A 20,441-nucleotide genomic window follows, 5' to 3' on the forward strand; every position below is an offset into this window, starting at 1 on the left:
TCTCTACTTTGATCCTGTCCCTTTTCACAAGTGGGTGCTTCCAACTTCCCTCCCCCCCAGCCTGCCCTCCCTTCCATCATCCCCCCTCACATCCCCTTCCCCCCCTATTCTCCTGGAGGGTGAGATCCCCTATTTAGTGTGTATTTCACTCCCTCCTCAAGCCAGATTCAATAGGAATAAGGTTGACCCATTCATTCCCTTTTGCCTTCCTATTCTTCCCCTCCATTGTAACCATTTTCCCTTGCCTCTTTTGTATGAGATAGTTTGCCCCACTCTGTCTCTCCCCATCTCCTCTCATTATATTCCTCTCACCTCTTAATTTCACCTTTTAAGTATCATCCCTTCCTGTTAAATTGGTCCTATGCCCTCTATCTATGTATACCTGTAAACATATATACATAAATTGACATATGTATTCATATGCCCGCATACCCTCATATAAAGACATATACACACACACACACACACACACACACATATATATATATATATATATATATATATATATATATTTCTAATCCCTTCAACTACTGAGAAAAGTTTCATGAGTTACAATTATTGTTTTTCCATGTAGGAATGTTAATAGTTTAACTTTGGCCAGGTGGCTCAGCGAGCAAAAGCACCGGCCCCAGTGCCGGGACGACCCAGATCAAATCCGGGCCCAGACACTCAGCACCACACCCAGAAACAACAATTGACCGTGCAACCCCAAGCAAGCCACTCAACCCGATTGCTTTAAAAAAAAAATAGTTCAACTTTGATAAGTTCCTTATGATTTCTTTTCCCTGTTTACCTTCTCATGCTTCTCTTGCTTCTTGTATCTGAATGTCAAATTTTCTATTTAACTCTGGTTTTTTCAGCAAGAATGCTTGAAAGTCCTGTATTCCACTGAATAACCATATTTTCCCCTGAAACATGATACTCAGTTTTGCTGGGTAGGTGACTCTTGGTTTTAATCCCAGCTCCCTTGACCTCCGGAATATCACATTCCAGGCTCTTCGATCCCTCAGTGTAGAAGCTGCCATATCCTGGGTTATCCTGATTGTGTTTCCACAATATTCAAATTGTTTCTTCCTGGCTGCTTGTAGTATTCTCTCCTTAATCTGGGAATTCCAGAACCTGGCTATAATATTCCTAGGAGTTTTCTTTTTGGGATCTTTTTCAGGACGTGATCGGTGGATTCTTTCAACCTCTATTTTGCCCTCAGGTTCTAAAACATCAGGGCAGTTTTCTTTGAGAACTTCCTGGAGGATGCTTTCTAGGCTCTTACTTTGGTCATGGCTCTCAGGCAGTCCAATAATTTTTAAATTATCTCTCCTGGATCTATTTTCCAGGTCAGTGGTTTTTCCCATGAGATATTTCACATTGCCTTCTATTCTTTCATTTGTTTGGATCTGTTTAACAGCATCTTGATTTCTCATAAAGTCATTAGCTTCCATTTGCTCCAATCTAATTCTGAAGCAATGATTCTCCTCAGTGGGCTTTTGAGATTCTTTTTCCATCTGGCAAATTCGACTTTTTAAGGCATCCTTCTCCTCATTGCCTTTTTGAGCCTCCTTTGCCATTTGAGTCAGTCTGTTTTTTAAGGTATTATTTTCTTCAGTCAGGCTGTTGACTCTCATTTCATAATTTTCTTGCATTGTTCTCATTTCTCTTCCCAATTTTTCCTCCACTTCTCTTATCTGCTCCTTAAGGTCCTCTATGGCCTGTAACCAGCTTGTATTTTCCTTTGAAGCTTTTGGTGCAGGAGTTCTGACTTCACTGATTTCCTCCTGTTCCATGCCTTGCTCCTTCTTATCCCCAAAATAGGAGTGTAATGTTGGAATCTTCTGTCTGCTTTGTTTCCTTTGCCTGCTCATTTTGCCACTCAATGATTTGACTTTTGGGCTTTTTGCCACAGTAGGACTCTGCCACCAGACAGGGGAGTTTTTGTCCCAAACGCTGGGGTTTTCTCAGCTGCCAGAGGTATTAGATGGGTGCCTTCTCTGAGGTCTCCACACTCTCTGGCAAGCTGGACACACACCCCAGGACCTCCACCCTAGACTGCAATCCAGATCCAAGCAGGTTAAAGCAAGAGCGATTACCCCTCAGACTGGTGCTTGGTCCCCCTACACTCTGCAGGCCAGGAGCTGAAGCCTCCATGTGGTGCTGGCAGGCTGTGCTGGCGTCTCAGCAGTTTCTCCCCCCGGGGGTTAAAGCCACGCACTCCCACTTACTGGTCCCAAAGTCCAGACTGCACTGGCCTCTCACCTTGTCCTTCGCATCTATGTGTTGATAAATCTGGAAACGGCCACAGCTGCTGCTGATCTGGAGTCCCTCTGGCAGGCGGCTGGTCAGGCCCGCCCTGGGGCCAAAGCCTCGGCGTGGTGCTGGGCTCAACTCCAGGAGCTCTGCGCTGGCCTATTCCTGCCAGCCTGCCGGGCTGTTCTCAGCAGGAGGTTAGCTTCTCTGTGTCATTTTGTGGGTTCTGCAGCTCCAAAGTTTATTTAGAGTCCCCTTTTTACATGGATTGGGAAGGGTGGAAGCGGGAGCCGCGGGAGGGTCGTGCTTCTACTCCACCATCTTGGCTCCGCCCCCATGCATTTTTAAAAGCACAAAATCTATATTTTGGCAAAACCTGCATTTCTCAGGAACCAACTGATATTTTCTAGGAGTTTCTCAAAAATTTCTTTCTGTTGTGAGTGCCAAGAAAGGAGAACAACAGCATCATCATCATCAATAGCAGCAGCAACATATTAGCTAGTATTTACATAGCACTTTAAGGTTTATAAACTGCTTTATATATTTTATCTAATTTGATCCTCAAAGTAACTCTATAAAGTAAGTGACTTTTTATTATCCCCATTTCACAGATGAGGAACCTGAGTCTGAGAGTAAATTGAACTGTCCAGGGTACATAGCTAATAAAAACACAAACTCAAATATTTTCTTTCAGAAATTTCTTTTAGCAGATGAATCATATCAGGTTATTGGCTAGTCTGATCCTGCCAAATACCCTCCTAGGTCTCATACTTACTAACATTCTATCTTTTGTTAGAGGGGCTCAAAAATCTATCTTGTGACATTTTATCTTTTGTTAGAGGGGCTCAAAAAATCTATCTTGCATTGTCTCCTGGGTTGCTAATAGTCCAGGATTTGGCTGATATTTTATCATAGATGCCTGTTACTAGGGTACTCACTTTACCTACTTTGGCCTTAGTTTCTTTATTTGTAAAATAAGGGGATTGAACTAGATGACCTCTGAGGCTCTGTTCAGCTCTAGATTTATGATGCTATAAGTATACTGCAGTGAAATTGTATTTGGGGTACTTTATCATCCAAACAATGTGCTAAATGTAGTAGGAATGAATAGAGTTGGTACAGTGTGGCAGTGGGAACATGGGAACAATTTTAACTGATGTGTCATATTATGATTGTTTTTTAAAAAATGCTTTTGGTAACCTCTCTTTCCCCCCTCTCATTCAAACTTTAATGGACATAGTTCAGACTTCTCTGGATTTAAACTTGTCTTTGTGGCTATTTCCTGGAATTAATAGAGTTTAGAACATACCTAACAGTTCAACAAAGACCAGATTTTAGAGTTGTGAGGTAACTTGCCCAAGATCATACAGGTAGTAAGTACCATAGGAGATGGACATCTCTATTGTATTAGGAGTACCAATCCAAAGCAAATGCTTCCAGACCCCCTTTGCAGTGATGCTGCCTTCCCTTGTGTTTTAGAAATATCAATTTGGCAGTTGTCTGGGGTAAGAATTAAAAAGATGGAACAGGGAGACCAAGTAGAAGGCTATTGTAATAGTCCAGATTATAGATTAAGGCCTGTACTGGGATGGTGGCTGTGTGACAAGAGACCATGGAGAAAGGATAGGTATTTAGCTTTTCTCTACACAGGGTTAGCTGTAGGTCCATTATACCTGAGCACTTTAGGCAGTACCATATGACTAATTAAAAAAGAAATTCTAGGTTACCTCTCCTGTTTTCTGCCTGCAATGCCCCTCTCCTATGGGCTGATCTCTGGAGAAAACAATTTGACATGAGGCTACTATGGTATTTAAGAAAATACAGGTTTCTGGTGCTTAGTAGTTATTATCATTATGGTAATTCCATGTACTTCTTAATGTTTTTAACGTAGAAGTTCTCCCCCATTCCTTTCTTAGATAAACTTGTAGGAACACTATGTTGTCAGTCAACTTGCATTTATTAAGTGTTTTTTATGTTCGGGGCACTGTGCTAAGGGCTGGGGATACAAAGGAAGGCAAAAGACAACTAAAGTTCTAAGAGTTCTAAAGCAACTCACAGTCTAATGGAGGGAAGCATCCAAACAACTATACAAGAAAGGTATATACAGGATAAACTGGAGTTAATTACAGAGGGAAGGTATTAGTATTATAGGGGATCTGGAAAGGCTTCCTGTAGAAGGTGGGATTTAGAGGAGCCGTGAAGGAAGTCAGGGAAGTTAGGCAGTAGAGATGAGGAGGGAGAGAGTCCCCGGCACAGGGGAGATAACACACTCTATTTCCTTAAATAAAAACCTCCTAAAGTTCTTTCTTTTTGTGAGATGAAATGCCAAAACAGGAAGCCAGGCTCTGTTCATTCCATCTGTGATGCCAGCTCCTATGCTACAGTTTAGGTATTTAGTTTCTACTCATGTACAACTGATACGATAATCCTACAATTGAACTTGTTGAGTGAAGGTGTGAACAGCCCTGACAAATCTAAGATCACCCTTTTTTATGGGAGTCAGGTAATCTGAAACAACAGATTGTCCCAAAGGAAAATGTTTGCATTTCTCAAGAGAAAAGCGTCATAAAAAGATAATCAGAAAAATCCCAGAGTTAAAAAAACCCAACAACAATAAGCAATTTCTAAGTGCCTACTATGTGCCAGGCTCAGTTTTAGGGACTGGGATTACAAAGGCAAAAATGAAACAGTCCCTGCCCTTGAGGGGCTTACATTTTATGGGGTGGGGATGGAGAAGAGGCGAAGAGTAACACAAATATTGATAAATAAACACAAAGTATAGGGGTAGGAATTGGACCTGTACCTCACTGTTATAGGGGACTCTTAGGTGAGAAGATACCTACTACCAATCTAGGTTTGTACCTCTCTGAGACTTCACGCCTGAGGCGTAACCCATTCAGTGATTAAGGCTTAAAAAAAAAAAAAAACCTGAAGCAAAGAATGGTTTCTTAAAAAAAAAAAATAGATCTGGGAGGGGAAGACGCTCAGGGTTTCTGGTCAAAACAGGAACAATTGTTATTTACATTCATTCTGAGCCAATCAGGGCCCAAATAGTGACCAAATAGGGCTTGGTGTGGGACCACAGTCATTTGTGGTTAAGGCTGGTCTTTAAGAGAAAAAAACAAAACAAAACAAAACAAAAAAAGTTTCAGAGATTAAAATTTACATCCCTTTGCGGAGAGCATGGCAGGTGTGACACCCTATGTGGAGAGAGAAGAAACAGAGAGAGAGACAGAGAGAGGCAGAGAGAGAGAGAGAGAGAGAGAGAGAGAGACAGAGACAGAGAGAGAGGAAAAACAAGAAAGGAAGAAAGCAAGCTGTGTTGCCCAAGTGGGCAGTTTCTTTTCTGCCCACAGAATTGCTGTTTGTCCTTTGTTCTCCAAGGAGACCATGACATCAGGGAGGTGATGCCATAACACGAAAGTGAATTGTATTTAAGAGAGGGAGGGCTGTGTAAAGTCACCAGCCTCACTTTCTCCTCTGGAAAAGGCCAAGGTCCCCTCCCGCATCCTGGGCCATCTCTGATGAGGTGAAGGCTCTGGGAATCCCCTTGATCTTTCCTTGAATCTTTGAGGTATAGGCTCTGGGAACCCCCGTGAACTCTTTTTAAATCGTCTTATTTGATGAGGCATTTGTATGAGGCCATGAGCCTTATATTGTGGCTTGGTCCAGACTTCTGTTACTAGCCTAGCCTTACATTGTCCATCTGCTTCCCACCCTTGAGCCCATCAAAATATCAATCCACCCTTGAACTGACCTAGTCCACCATTGTCTGTCTCCAGCAACTTCCCACCCTTAATCACTCCTTGACCTTATCTGATTTTTCCTGAAGAGCCTTCCCTAACTCCTCCTCTAGACTACCCCTAGATTCCTCCCACAACTTTCTGTATATAAGATCTCATTTTCCCTCCATGTAGTGTGATCACGCCATAGAATGACCTAACACTTCATTCGGCAGGAACTGGTGTGTTGGTATTTTGGGGTCTCCAGAGCAACCCTAACCCCCTTTATGGGTAACTTCTTTTTTTTTTTTTTAAAGCAATTAGGTTTAAGTAACTTGTTCAAGGTTACACGGTCAGGAAACTTTACTTTTTTTTTTATTTTTTGGAAGGCAGTTGGGGTTAAGTGACTTGCCCAAGTTCACACGGCTAATTTTTATATTAAGTGTCTGAGGCTGGATTTGATCTCAGGTCCTCCTGACTCCAGGGCCAGTGCTCTATTCACTGTGCCATCTAGTCTCCCTGGGTAACTTCTTCATCTCCAGCTGTCCTTATATGTATCTTACCACTGTGCCCATATGGATTCAGAGGAAAAAGTGAGGCTGGTGACCTTGCACAGCCCTCCCTCACTCAAATCCAATTCACTTGCATGTCATGGCATCACCTCCCTAAAGTCATGGTCCTCTTTGAGATCAAAGGACAAATAACAGCAAGCAATCTCTGAGACTTACAGCTTTGGTGAAGTGCCCATGGTCACATATAGTTAGTATGTGTCAAAGCCTAAACATGAATTCAGGTTTTCCCAGCTTTGAGGCCAACTCTATCCATTATACAACACTGTGCCTCACCCCCACCCCCATACACATTACATATGTATACACATAGACACATTATATACATACACACATATATGTACATGTCTACAATGCATGTACATACATGTATGTATATGCATACACACATAGGCATATACACACACAAAGTATTAACAATTGGGATAATCAAGAAAGGCAATGTGACCTTTTGGCTTTCTGAGTGTGATTGTGACAGTTGGCAACAATAAATGCTCCATAAAAGGTGGTTAAAAAAGAGCAAAAAGGAAAGTGGTTGACCCATTTTCAAAGAAAGAGATGTCAAGGCACTAGCTATTCTCTCTCTCTACACACATACATATAAACATGCATGTGTATGTATGTACATATCTGCAATCTATGAAATTGGCAAGACATTTGTCACAAAGACTAAAGAACTAAAATTATCTCTGATGGTCTTGAGTCATGTTTTTGAAATAAGCCTTGCTGATATGAAGAAGGATGGGGTTGCCCTTGTGGTCCATGGCCAAAAAATGGTAGACAATGATTGAAGGCCATGTTGATGTCCAAACTACTTTCTCTCTTCTTTGTGTTGGTTTTATCAAGAATCACAACAGTCAGATCTGTAAGTATTTTTTGCCTAGCACCAACAGGTTTGTCAAATTTGCGAGAAAATGATAGAAATCATCACTCAGGATTTACAGACAAATTACTTGAAAGGAGTTGTTAAACTGATTCTTGGCGGTGTTGGAAACAACATAGAAAAGACTTACTATTCCATTTACTTTCTCCATGGTAGATTTGTTCAAAATGTTAGGACGCTTAAGAAGCCCAGATTTGAAATGAGAAAACTAATGGAACTAAATAGTGAAGGTGGTGGCTCTGGAGATGAAATGGGGATATAAGCAGAAAGAGCTGATATGAACCAATAGTTCAAGGATCTGCATAAAATGAGAACTTTCAAAGTTTGAAAAAAAAATAATGAAAAAGGCAGTTTATAGGAAACCTACATGAAGAGTCATGGCCCTTGAGAAAAGATTTTAAAAAGGGTATCCACCATTTACATTTATGGAAAAGTGGACTGATGTGCATTTTCCCCTAAAATACCTTAGATCCCTACTTTGGCTACCAGACAACAGTTATTCAGCATTACAAATTAAACCTTTGCAAAATTATTCCTGAGTAGATTCACTCATAGATAATTAATGCATAGGTTAACATAAACACTCCAAAAGGACTTTTATATCTTAGAGTATGATTTTGATTCAGTGTAAAAGAATACAGATTTACATTATTATGGCTCATCTTTATTCTTTTTAAATTTCCCCAATATATTCTTCATCTTAAGCTAATTTGAGGAGGCACATCTTTAGACATTTTTGAGGCATGCTATGTCAAGCATGCTTGACAGCATATTTACATGTAATGTACAAGTGCTCTTTGGCTGTAAATATTCAGCCCATGTTTTGGTATATTCCCATTTGTAGAGTGTAGTATGGTGGAGAGAGAGTTGGTTGGGCCAGGAAGATTTGGTTTTAAGTCTAGTTTCCTGACAACATACTGTCTGTGTATGACCCTGTGTGTGTCACTGAATTATTGGTCTGCACCAGTGGATTTTCCCATGTCAATGAAATCGCAAATACAGACCAAAAAGGAAAAAATAATTATTTCTGCATTTTGGCTTAAAGGAAGTCACCATATTTGGCTATTCTAGTTTTCTAAAATTCTACTGGAAGCTTTATTGTTTTATGTTAGGCTTCTTTGTGCTTTGCAAAGTTGAAGAAAAATAGAGCACATACAGTGATTGGGAGAGTGTTATTTGGCACCCAGAGAGGGGCAGCCATGATGGTGAAGGATCTTTGAGTTCATGCTAAATGAGGACTGGTGGATGGAAGTGAAGATGTTAAATTGGAAAAAAGAAGTTTTGTTTTGTTTTTGTTTTGGGGTGGGGGCGGGAAGGGGACATAGGATATGATAGCTGGCTTCAGGTATTTGAAATGTAGCCTGGGGAAGAAGGATTGGGCTTGTATGGCGTGGTCCCTAGGGTAGAACTAGGGGCAATTAGTCAAAATTGTAAAGAAGCAATGATGTAAAGAAATTTCCTAAGAGGTCTATGGATAAGTGAAATGGGTTGTTTAAGAAGGTGATGTATTTCTTGAAAGTGGAGGTCTTCAAGAAAAGTAAAGATCACCATTTGTCAGTATCTCATAGAGAGAAATTTCTTCCCTCATTGGATGGACTAAATGGTTTCTGAGAGTCCTTCCAGTTTAAACAGTAATTTAAAAAGTAATAAGTTCTTGCTATGTATTAGGCATTGTGCTAAATGCTGGGAATCCAAAAAAAGGTAAAAATAATCCCTGTCTTCAAAGAGTTTATATTCTAGTGAAGGAGATAGTATGCAGATTTAAATACATGCACAAATATGTATACAGAGTAGATAGGAAGTAACTTCACTTCTGAAATTTTATAACTGTGTAAATTAGTCCATGATAAAGGTATTCCTTGCTATTTCTTTCCCCAAGTAGGGTAACTAAATTCTTTAGGCCCAGAAGTACTGTCCACAGCTGTAGGGGGTTGGCTAAATGTTATTACAGATCCTTGAATATCTAAGTGAGGTTTGTTTTGGTCCATCTACCTGTAAAGGACTTGGGTGGGTGTGGTATCCCATTGTTAGTAGGGCAGATAATCTGGTCCTTTTTCCATTAATGATTGTTTCACCCAGATGGGGTCAAGTTATGTTTGGTAGATATTATTGTTGAACAAGTTAGAAATAAACAAAATTTTCAAGAATTATTTCTTTCTTGACCTTGTATTTTCATGTAATAAGACTATAGCACCTGTGCCCATTGTATAAATGGGAGAAGAAATAGGTCATCTAAAATGTTTACTCATTTGATTTTTAGAATACAAAGGGTCACATTCTGCTAGATGAGTATGCTATATTCTAAGTGTATTAGATTTTCTTAGAAATATATTAACTTAGGATATTGGAGAGAAAAAAATGTATTAAATGAAGAAATTTAAACCCTTTCTCCCACCACATCTATGTTGATAAGATTTTAAAATTCATTAAATTGCCAAACAGTTTGAAAGAATTTGTGTATTTTTTAAAACTCACACCACACCAAGAAAACAATATTGTTCCACAAGAATGAATCATTGAAAAGCAACCTTATGTATACACAATTGTTTCTTGGTCTAGCAGGCTAATTTGATGGCTGATGCATGAGGATTTCATGACTGGAACAGTGAGAATAGTGGTAGGATGGAATTGAAATATTGGTCTATATTAGTCCTTGTTGCTAGCTTTTCTTGGATGAGCTCCTTGTTATCATTCATTGAAGTCTATGTTTAGGTACTACCTTATCATCTATGGCAAAAAAAAAATGGCAAATTAAAAAACAGAAAACAAGCAAGGCTTTATCTTATCTCCATGATTCCAGTTATTCAGAATTTCAATGGAATCATAGAATTTCAGATTTGTTATTGTTGAGGTCATTAAATCAACTCATCCTAGGAATCCCTCTTTCACATTTCTACCAAATGGTTATGCTGCCTCCATTTAAAAACTCCCAGTATGGGGCGGCCAGGCCGGTAGCACAGTGAGTTAAGAGCACCAGCCCCAGAGTTGGGATAACCTGGAATCGAATCTGGGCTCAGACACTTAGCACCCACCCAGAAACACCTGGCTGTGTAACCTTGAGCAAGTTACTTAACCCCAATTGCTTAAACAAACAAATAAACAAACTTCCAGTAATGAGAAACTCACTACCAATTGAGATGATCTATTCCACTTTTGAACAGTTCTAATTGTTAGGAAATTTATCCTTTCATTGGCTTAAAAGTATATCTTTCTCTCATTGTTTCTACTTCTTTCTGGAGCCAATAAAATGAAGTTTAATCTCTTTTCCATATGACTTATTGTTCAATTAATTGCAGACAATTATATGTCCTGTTAAATCATCTTTTTTTTTACAGACTAAAATCTTCATTTCTTTCTGTATATTGTTGTATAGTATGCTTTTGCCTATTCTGACTGCACTCTAGTTTGACTAGACTAATAGATATTAGATAGATAGATAGCACTGATGTAAGGTAAATGAAGAAATAGATTGTACTCTCAAGGAGTTTATGTCATCCACAAAGATATTGTAAGAAATTTGACTGAATTCTGAATATAGTATCTGGCTGTGGAATTCTTCTGAGCTACCAACCCTACTACTATGTCAAAAAAAGAAAATGAAAACAGTCTGTCTTCCAGTGATCATTGTCTCTATTTCTTTTTTTTTTTTTAAAGCAATTGGGGTTAAGTAACTTGCTCAAGGTTACACGGCCAATTGTTTCTGGGTGTGGTCCGAGTTCGATCCCAGGTGTCCCGACTCTGGGGCCAGTGCTCTTACTCACTGCGCCACCTGGACGCCCCCATTGTCTCCATTTCTAAGTTCTCATATACCATGCATTAATTACAGGTACTCTAGAATTTTGTAAGGAATCAAAGCTTCAAAAATTCATTTTCTTCCCCTCTTTGAATGCTAGTACCACCTCTGACCATTTTCACTCCTGCACTGCCTCTCTCCTTCTAAACACTTTCTCAGTGATTACTTATTCAGTTAGTCATACAGGAAACAACTGTATATTCTTTTAGGATTCTGGGATGTAGTTCATCTGGCACTTGAGCCTGGAAGCTTGAACTCACTGAAACCATTATGTGATCTCTTACCATCTCACTTATCTTGCATTTCAGTTTCTCGTTAGCCACTTAGTTCTATCTTTCTAAAACTGAAGAGTGTTTTTGGCAGAGAAGAGATAGGAATATGGGCAGGACCTGTGATTTCTTTAATAAAGGGAACTCCCAAGTTAGGAAACTCCCTCTAATAATGCAGATAGGTACCTTCTGTTCAATTTTTAATTTAATTTAATTTTAAGCTTTTATTTAGTATTTTTCCCCCAGTTACATGTAAAAACAATTTTTAACATTCATTTTTGAAACTTTGAGTTCCAAATTCTCTCCTTTCCTCTCTCCCCACCCCATCCCTCCGTCTGTGAGAAGGCAAGCAATTCAATATAGGTTATACATGTGTAGTCATGCAAAACATATTCATAATAGTCATGTTGTGAAAGAAAACATAGACAAGAAATAAAAACTCAAGAAAAATGAAGAAAGTTAAAAAAAGTATGCTTCAGTCTGTATTCAGACACCATCAGTTCTTTCTCTGGGGATGGATAGCATTTTTCATCATAAGTCTTTCAGAGCTGTCTTGGATCATTGTATTGCTGAGAATAGCTAAGTCATTCACAGACGATCATCTTACAATATTGCTGTTAGTGTGTACGCAGAACATTTTACTTTGCATCATCCCATGGAAGCCTTTCCAGGTTTTCCTGCTCATCATTTCTTATAGTATAGTAGTATTCCATCATAATCACAAACCACAACTTGTTCAGTCATTCCCCATCAACTTTAATTTTAAAGAGTTGTATAGAACACTGAAAAGTTAAATGACTCGCTTGGATCCATACTGGCAGTATATAGCAGCAGCAGGACCTAAGCCTATGACTTACTGACTTCAAGGCCCACTTTTCTGCTATACCATATTGCCTTTGTTGTTGCTGTTCAGTTATTTTAGTCCTGATGAACTCTTCATGACCCCATTTGGGATTTTCTTGTCAGAGATACTGGAGTGGTTTGCTATTTTCTTTTCTAGATCTTTTACAGAGGAAGAACTGAGGTGAATAGGGTTAAGTGACTTGCCCAGGGTCACACAGCTAGGAATTATCTGAGGCTGGATTTGAATTCAGGAAGATGAATTTTTTTGACTCTAGGCTTGGTACTCTACCCACTGTGCCACCTAGCTGTCCATATTGCCTCTTACTGGTAAAGAAGAGAATGAAAATAAAGAGTTTTCTCCATAATCCATAATCATTCCCTATTCCCTCCAAGCAGCTATCACATCCCTTCTTTGATCTTCCTCTTATCCCAGCATAGCAAAAAAAGAATAGGGGGGAGCCCCATTGATTGTCTTTAGAAGGTTCTGTAAGCCTCAGGTCATTCTAGATCAAGCCTGTACAACATGTGGCCCAAGAGTCACCTGTAGCCTGTCTAAGGATTTTGGGCGCCTGCAAAAAATGTAGGGTTGCCACTGTACTCTCCTGTTTGCCACGTGACCCGAGGCAAACAACCATTGTCAGTCTGTCTCTAGTCTAACCTGTTTGTGGCCCAAAGAAATTAAGTCTATATTAATTTTGGTCCTTACCTGCTGCCAAGTTGTGCAGGTCTGTTCTAAGTCATAGTCTTGCTAATATTTTAGAGAAAAAAGCTGCTCTTTTCTATTCATCCTCAAGTGCTGCTTGTCCTCACTTCTGGATGTTTTGAAAATCTGACTTAATAGTTTCCTATGCATCCATGTCAGTCTCTCCAGGCAGTTTTTCTCTTTCATGCTTGGTTTCTTATTTCTATCCATTTGAGATGGATCCATTTAAAACAGTGTTTCTCTGAGTCCTTGGGTCAGCAATGATGTCTCTGATACCACAAACTGTAATGGGGCTTTGTCAGTTTTCTTCAAACCTGAATTTCTGTCTCTTTATCTGTTAACTTGAAAGGTCTTTTCTGAGTTTTGGAAAATACTCTCACTAGGTTCAGTTTGGAGAGAAGATGTGTGGGTGTGGGCATATATGTGCACGCGTGCGCACGCATTTGCATCTGAGGATCTTAAACAGGCACACATGACTTGCCAAGTAGCCAAAGCAGACAGCTAGGAATCACTGCTTTGAGTTTGTTCTCCCTGAGAGGTTGTCTCCTTCAGAACAAACCATGGGTGTGAACATCGTGCATGGGAGACAGCACCAGGATTGTGGCATACATGCAGGAAATATGGAATGAATGTTTGTTGTTATCAATGATGACTGTGGGCCTTATCTAGAAAGTAGAGTGAACTAATATAATTTAAGATTCCTGTAATTTTAGAGCCCATGGTGAATGATGGTGACGCCATACTTAAAACAAATTTGCAGAGAGGTTGAAAGTATACACTCTTGTGCCAAAATGTTCTCTGGGCATTGCCATAGTTATAGGGCATCAATGGCAGGAAGTGGAAGGGAAATGTGATACCAGTATATGGAATTTTAGTCTTTCCACTTGACAATTTCTGTAATGCTGAACAAAATTCTTAAACCACCTAACAAACTGGTCATTCTTTCAGGCACTGGGTCTGAGTGGGTCAAGGGATTTTCATGGTTAGCTTAAAGGCTTCATTTGCAACCAATGCTTTAAAGAGAAATTATTGACTTCTGATCTGGCGATGGTACTGAGGAGGTAGGGTGTTGCGGTGGAGAGAATATGGCTTCTGCTTCAGCAGACTTCATTGTACAGTAGAAAAGGGGAGGTGGAAACAAGTGTTTTATTAAACATCTAATATGTACTAGGCACTATGTTAAGTGCTTTACAGATTTCTCATTTGATTCTTGCAACAGCTCTGGGAGATAGGTACTATTTTTATCTCCCTTTTACAGGTGAAGAAACTGAGGGAGACAGGTGTTAAATGACTTGCTCAGAGTCACTTACCTAACAGTATCTGAAGCTGGATTTAAACTCAGGTCTTCCTGACTCCAGGCCCACTGTTCTATCTGCTATACCACCTAGTTACCTCAAAGAAAGAGGAAAGAACCCTGCCTGAATTTGGTGCCAGAAGACATGAGTTTGAATCTCAACCCTGTCACTTGTCATCTGTGTAACCTTAGGCAAGCCACACACCCTCTCTGGGTCTTGTTTTCTCATTTGTAATGTAAGGGAGCTGAATGTGATGACTAAGGTCCCTTCTCCCTCTAAATCTGTGATCCTATGAATTAGAGTAGAATCCCTACTCTGATATTTCCTAATTGTTTTGGACAAGTCCCTTAACTTCTCCAAGTTTCAGTTTCCTCATCTGTAAAATGGGGATACCAACCATTGCATTACCTACCTTAAAGGGTTATTATGATGATCAAATGAGATAATTATATATATAAAGTGTTTGTTAAGTGTTCAGCATTGTCCGCTCTTTTGTCCTTGTCCTGCAGACTAGCAAACAGAAAGAATACATGTGTGATGTCTACTTTTATTAGATTTCAGCAGACATCACACCTATGGTGCTCTTTATTAATATAATATAATATAATATATTATATTATAATATAATGTAATACAATATAATATTAAACATAACATATATTATATATTTATAGATGATAACTATATATAACAAATATATAACATGTAATAATATATATGTACATATATAAGTTACTGTTGAGCATATTTCCTAGGAGAAAAACAAGTTCTTCCAAGCTTATGTGTCTATACTGTCCTTCTATCCCAAACCTCAAGTTTTAAAATTTCATTTTAGAATTCAAATGCTTCTGTTCCATTTTTGAAAGGAGAACTGTCATGCCTTCTTGTTCCAGGCTGGTATGGAAAATGCCACAGTCCTGCCCAAGATTTAAAAATTCAGCCCGAAATGTGATTGATGTGTTTGCAGTCCAAGTTTCCTTGTCTCTTGGCAGTAGATTTCCACTAGCTGACTTTCTGAGGACAGCATTTTTTCTTGTAGAAAGACAAGCTCCCTGAGCTGAGCTGAATCAGGAAGAAGAGAAGCCAGGTTCACCTCACTTTCTGGTACCTATGCATAAGCTAGTCAGCATGGCCACCAGGCTCTATACCAGATGCTGAGGGCTTTGGGGTAAGGCTCTGGAAACCATCTTGGCTCAGATCTCAAAGCTGAAGACTGCCAGATCACAGCCTCCCTGCTGCCTTTGTTATGGATACGCAGCGTGTTGTTGCTGCAAGCAAAGGCTGCTGTGGGTTCTCAGTGGAAGCTGACCAGTCAAAAGTCAAAGATGTTGGGTTCCCTCCTTGGAGAAATCTTCATTTCATCACTCTAAAGGCTGACAAGTTGGTGCAAAAGGAAACCCACACCTAGTAACTGATACACAGCAATGACGTCCTATTGGGAGATGCAAGGAGCAGGGTGAAATGGAATTCTGCATTTTCTTACTGAGAGAACAGGATGTTGGGGATTAAGAAGGGGTTAGAGAAGGCCAGAAGGATAACTAAATACTGTCTAAGGCAGGCTCTTACTTTTTTCTCTTTTAAATCAAAATAGCACCCCTTGAATCTTTCCACAACACTAAGTCACCCAATACAGCTTTTGGGTGTAACAAAATTATGACTGGCTGAGGGCAAAATTGTGAAGCCAGTAGTTTGGCCTTAGTTCTCCTCACTTGCTTAGAATGTGCTTGCTTTGGGATGTGCCTGCCCCACGACAGTACCAAGTGATAGCACCACGCCCTCATTGGCTAGAAGCAGCCCACTGCCTGCCTGCTCCCTTCTCATGCTGCCCTTTCTAGTCAGTGAGAACTTGGTACTGTTGTTCTGCCTCGGTCTGAGATACCCATTCTATATGTTACTTATCAGAGAACAAGTTACTGATTAGACAGCCAGTGGAGGGCAGGGCTGTGTTGGAGCCATCTCAGATTGACTTGAGAGCTTTTGTTACGTTACAGAGTGAGCATATACACCTTGGAAATCAGCAAATACTACAAAACAGGGCTTGATTTATCATTTTGTTGATTGTCTAGACTTAAGAACGTGATGGACAAAATGTTAATAAGATGTGCATTTACAAGTGTGTCTAGTATATATAATATTATATTAATAATATGATCATTATAATTATAATACAATATACCATTATATTCTATATTATTAATATTATATCATAATGTTATATATTAGATTGTATAATAGAAATGTATGATTATAATATATAACACATAATGTATAATATGTGTGTGTATGCTGGGCACATTTAAAAATTTAATCTGTATTATTTACATTTATGTATTTGGAGAGCCACTTATTAAACATTTACTAGCATATCTGGTGGAACTGAACAGCATTTGTGGAGGGATTTGAAAACATGTCAAGTAAAGAACAGTTGAAGGAATCAGAGGTATTTAGCCTGCAGAAGATAAGAATTCTGAGACACAGGATAGCTATCTTCAAGTATTTGGAAGAGCTGAGGAGGAGGGATTGAATTTATTTGGTGTGACTCTAGAAGGCACTAATGGGTAGAAGTTACAAGGAGGCTAATTTTGGTACAACGGAAGAAAGACCTTCCTAACAGTCAGAACAGTCTGAAATGCAGTAGGTTGCCTTGTGAGGTAGTTTTCTGACCCTGGAAATGTCTCTAGATAAAGACTAGATGACTATATCTACTAGTAAAATGTAAGCTTTTCAAGGGCAAGAACTATCTTGCTTTTGTCTTTGTATCTCCAATGCATAAAGGCTTTTTGTTCGATTGACATTTTATGAGAGATTCATGTATCAAGTAGGAGACCAGACCAAGTGACCTTTAAGGTTTCTTCTTTAAAATCTATAAGTCTAAAAGAACCTGAGCTGATGGAGGGCTGAAGGACCATTCCCAGGTTATACCTGTTTATTTTAACCATTGCCATCCAGAGACAGTTACTCTATCCCTGTTGTCCAGCCTTGTAAATGACTCTAATGGTGGAAATTGCAGAACAGGTATGAGGAGAAGACAGTGCTGGGGCAGGCTGGTAGAGGAATGAGACCACATCTGGGTGTTCATATAGGCAATAAATCTTGATTGAAGACTTATTTTAAGGGAGGCACTCTACTAAGTACATACTTTAAAGTACAGACGTCTTAAGCTTAGGAGGTAGTGTGTATAATGGAAAAAGTCAGAGGACCCGAGTTCAAATCTTACCTCTGGTTCTTACTACCTTTGACCTTTAATAGGTCAGTAAACCTCTCTGGGTTTCAGATTCCTCATCTATAAAGTGAAAGGATTTGATTAGTTGGTCTTTGAAATCCCTTACAGTTCTAGATCTATGGTCCTATTCTTTCTACTTCACTTACATGTTGGATTGGCCTTGGATATAACCTTGGGGCGATCAGGTGGCACAGTGGATAGAAATCTGAGCCTGTAGTCAGGAAGAACTGAGTTCAAATCTGACCTCTGATATTTACTAGCTGTGTGACCCTGGGCTAGTCACTTAACCATATTTGCCTCAGTTTCCTCATCTCTAAAATGAAGTGGAGAAGAAAATGACAAATCATTCCATTCTCTCTTCCAAGAAAACCCCAAGTGGGGTCATAAAAAGTCATTCATGATTGAAACAACTGAACAACAACAAATAATCATCCCTTAAGGGACTCAGCTTATAGAATTTACAGTAGAAGTTGTGAGAAATGAAATGTATTTCAATTTAGTAAGAGCAAAAAAAAAAGAAAGAAAACAAAAAGGGAGGGAAGGGAGAGGTCGGTATAATTCTATTGACTTAAAATTAGCCCTATCATTCATCTCAATTTTTCAAAATTAAGACCTCTATTAATATAGCTAAAATTCTCTGAAGAAGACTTAAAAAATAATTTATACCATTCTCAAATATTTGAGTATAAAGAAAAATATTAACTCCTTCAGAGCAGACACATTTTCATAGGAAGAAAGTACAAGAGGGTAACTCATATCGTTGCCAGTGGACTCAGACACAAAGATGTAGGCTCCCTGGGCACATATTCCCCTCCCCATGTTATTGTCATTCAGTAGTTTTCAGTTGTGTCTGACTCTGGTTTTTCTTGGCGGAGATACTGGAGCTCATTTTACAGGTAAGGAAACTGAAGCAAACAGGATTAAGTGACTTGCCTAGGGGTCACACAGCTAGTAAGTGTCTGAGGCCAGATTTGAATGCAGGAAGAGGATTATTCTTGATTGATTAATTAATTGATTAAAATTAAATTGATTAAATTGAATAAAAATTAATTGATTAAAAAAAGATTGATTCTTATCTTCAGGACTCTATTCACTGTATCGCCTAGCTGCCCTCCCCTCTCCATAACTCTGTTAGTTTCACAAGAGTTTGGATGTGCATCTACAAATATGGAAACTTACTTGAAACAGACTAATACCTATAGGCCCAGAGTTCCTATGGGGCGCTACCCACACTGGAGCCCTTTCTTCAAGTGTGGCTCCCATTTAAGGCTGGGAGGGCTAACAGAGCGATAACTCTGCTTCGACGTTGGAAGTACAAGGAGTCAATGGACTGGTGCTGAGTTGAAACAGACGTTCCTGTAGATAGTGAGATACATTTATTCCTGAGGTCGCCAGGGGGTTATCACTCCTGTACTATATTACAAGTTTACATCAGGCACTTTGTCAAGGAAGCTCTCTCTGGCTAGCTACTTTAGACATGGAGATTCATGAGTTTTAAAACAGAATGCCTTTGAGGAGAAAGGGGGATACTGGTAAGGAACCAAGGACTATGGCTTCTTTCTTATAGTAATTCTTGTCATCTGTCTAAGCATTTGTACGCTTGAAATCATTGTATTTCATTTTTTCCCTTGGTTTCCCCTCCAGTGAACTATGAGAAGCATCGCGGACTTTTAGGTGATCTGTTTATTTTATTGTCTTTTTTTTTTTTAAGTTGCTTTTCCATAGGTTAAAAACAATGTCTGTTAGGCTCCATATTGTCTGACCCATAGTAAATCTGGTCTTGTGACAGGTCACTGAGATTCACATAGAACTGATTGCTCATTTGCATTATAGTCTGGCAGGTACACCACCCCTTAATTGGTGGTAACTATATAGCAGTCTTTGTCTGGGGTTATGAAGCGGGGAAACAAAGGCAAACAACCTTTTCTAACTCTGAGAAATTCATCCTTTCAACTGGGTAGTTAAGCCTGCTTACTTCCAGTTTGGGGGTGGGAGGGGAGAAACAAGTTCTGACCTTTGTAGACATGCATCAGCCACAATACCTTCCAAACCTTGTGGGGCTTCTTAGAGAAACCCTGTTTCCCATTAAAGCCTATTCCAGTGCAAAAAACAGGGTCAACAGGAGATTAGTAATTGAATCTGTAATCCTTCACAGCCAATACTTGCTGGGAATCTTGTATCCAATTTTCGAGTTGAACCTGAGATGGAGTCAAAGTTGAATTTTCCACTCATACATGGTCAGAGCCAGAAGCTTGGGGCTTGGCACACTTAGTTCACCCTTCTATCCTATTCTCTTAACTAAGCAATTTAACTGTTTTGAGACTGATACACTGAATGTGAATGAAGATAGCAAATGGAAGAATTATCCTGGCATTGTAGGCCAGGTCTGCACAAAGTGGCGGCAATTAGTAGGCAATGTTACCCAGTGGAAAGTGCCCCGGCTTTGGAGCTGACTTGGCTTCAAATCCCTGTTTTTATGTTTACTACCTGTGTGACCTCAGGCAAGCCATGTAACCTTGCTGGACCCTAGTTTCTTCCTCTGTGATGCAAGGGGGTTGGGCTACATTGCCCCTGTGGTACATTCCAGTTCTCAACCTTGGATAGTTTTTCAGTATGGTTTGGGATGAGGAGAAGGGCATAGTGTAACTAAAGAATTAGTTATGTCACGTGAGTATAGAAATGCAATGGATTTCTTATCACATTACTTTAGTGTATGAAGGAGATGGACAACCAAAAGACAGGTTTACATATTGATTTTGTTTGGCAGAAGATGGATCTGGCAAACAAAAACCCAGCCCACTGCCAGATTTGTACACATTCCCCAGGAAAAATCAAAGGGCTGGATCTGGGATGAATTCAGCTGTCAGGATTATGTGGAGAGTTCTGCTAGCACTTTGAGG

The sequence above is a fragment of the Petaurus breviceps genome, unplaced genomic scaffold (assembly GCF_028583685.1).
Source record: "Petaurus breviceps papuanus isolate PSGF00001 unplaced genomic scaffold, PetGlider_PUasm1.0 90977, whole genome shotgun sequence".
Classification (NCBI taxonomy): Eukaryota; Metazoa; Chordata; class Mammalia; order Diprotodontia; family Petauridae; genus Petaurus; species Petaurus breviceps.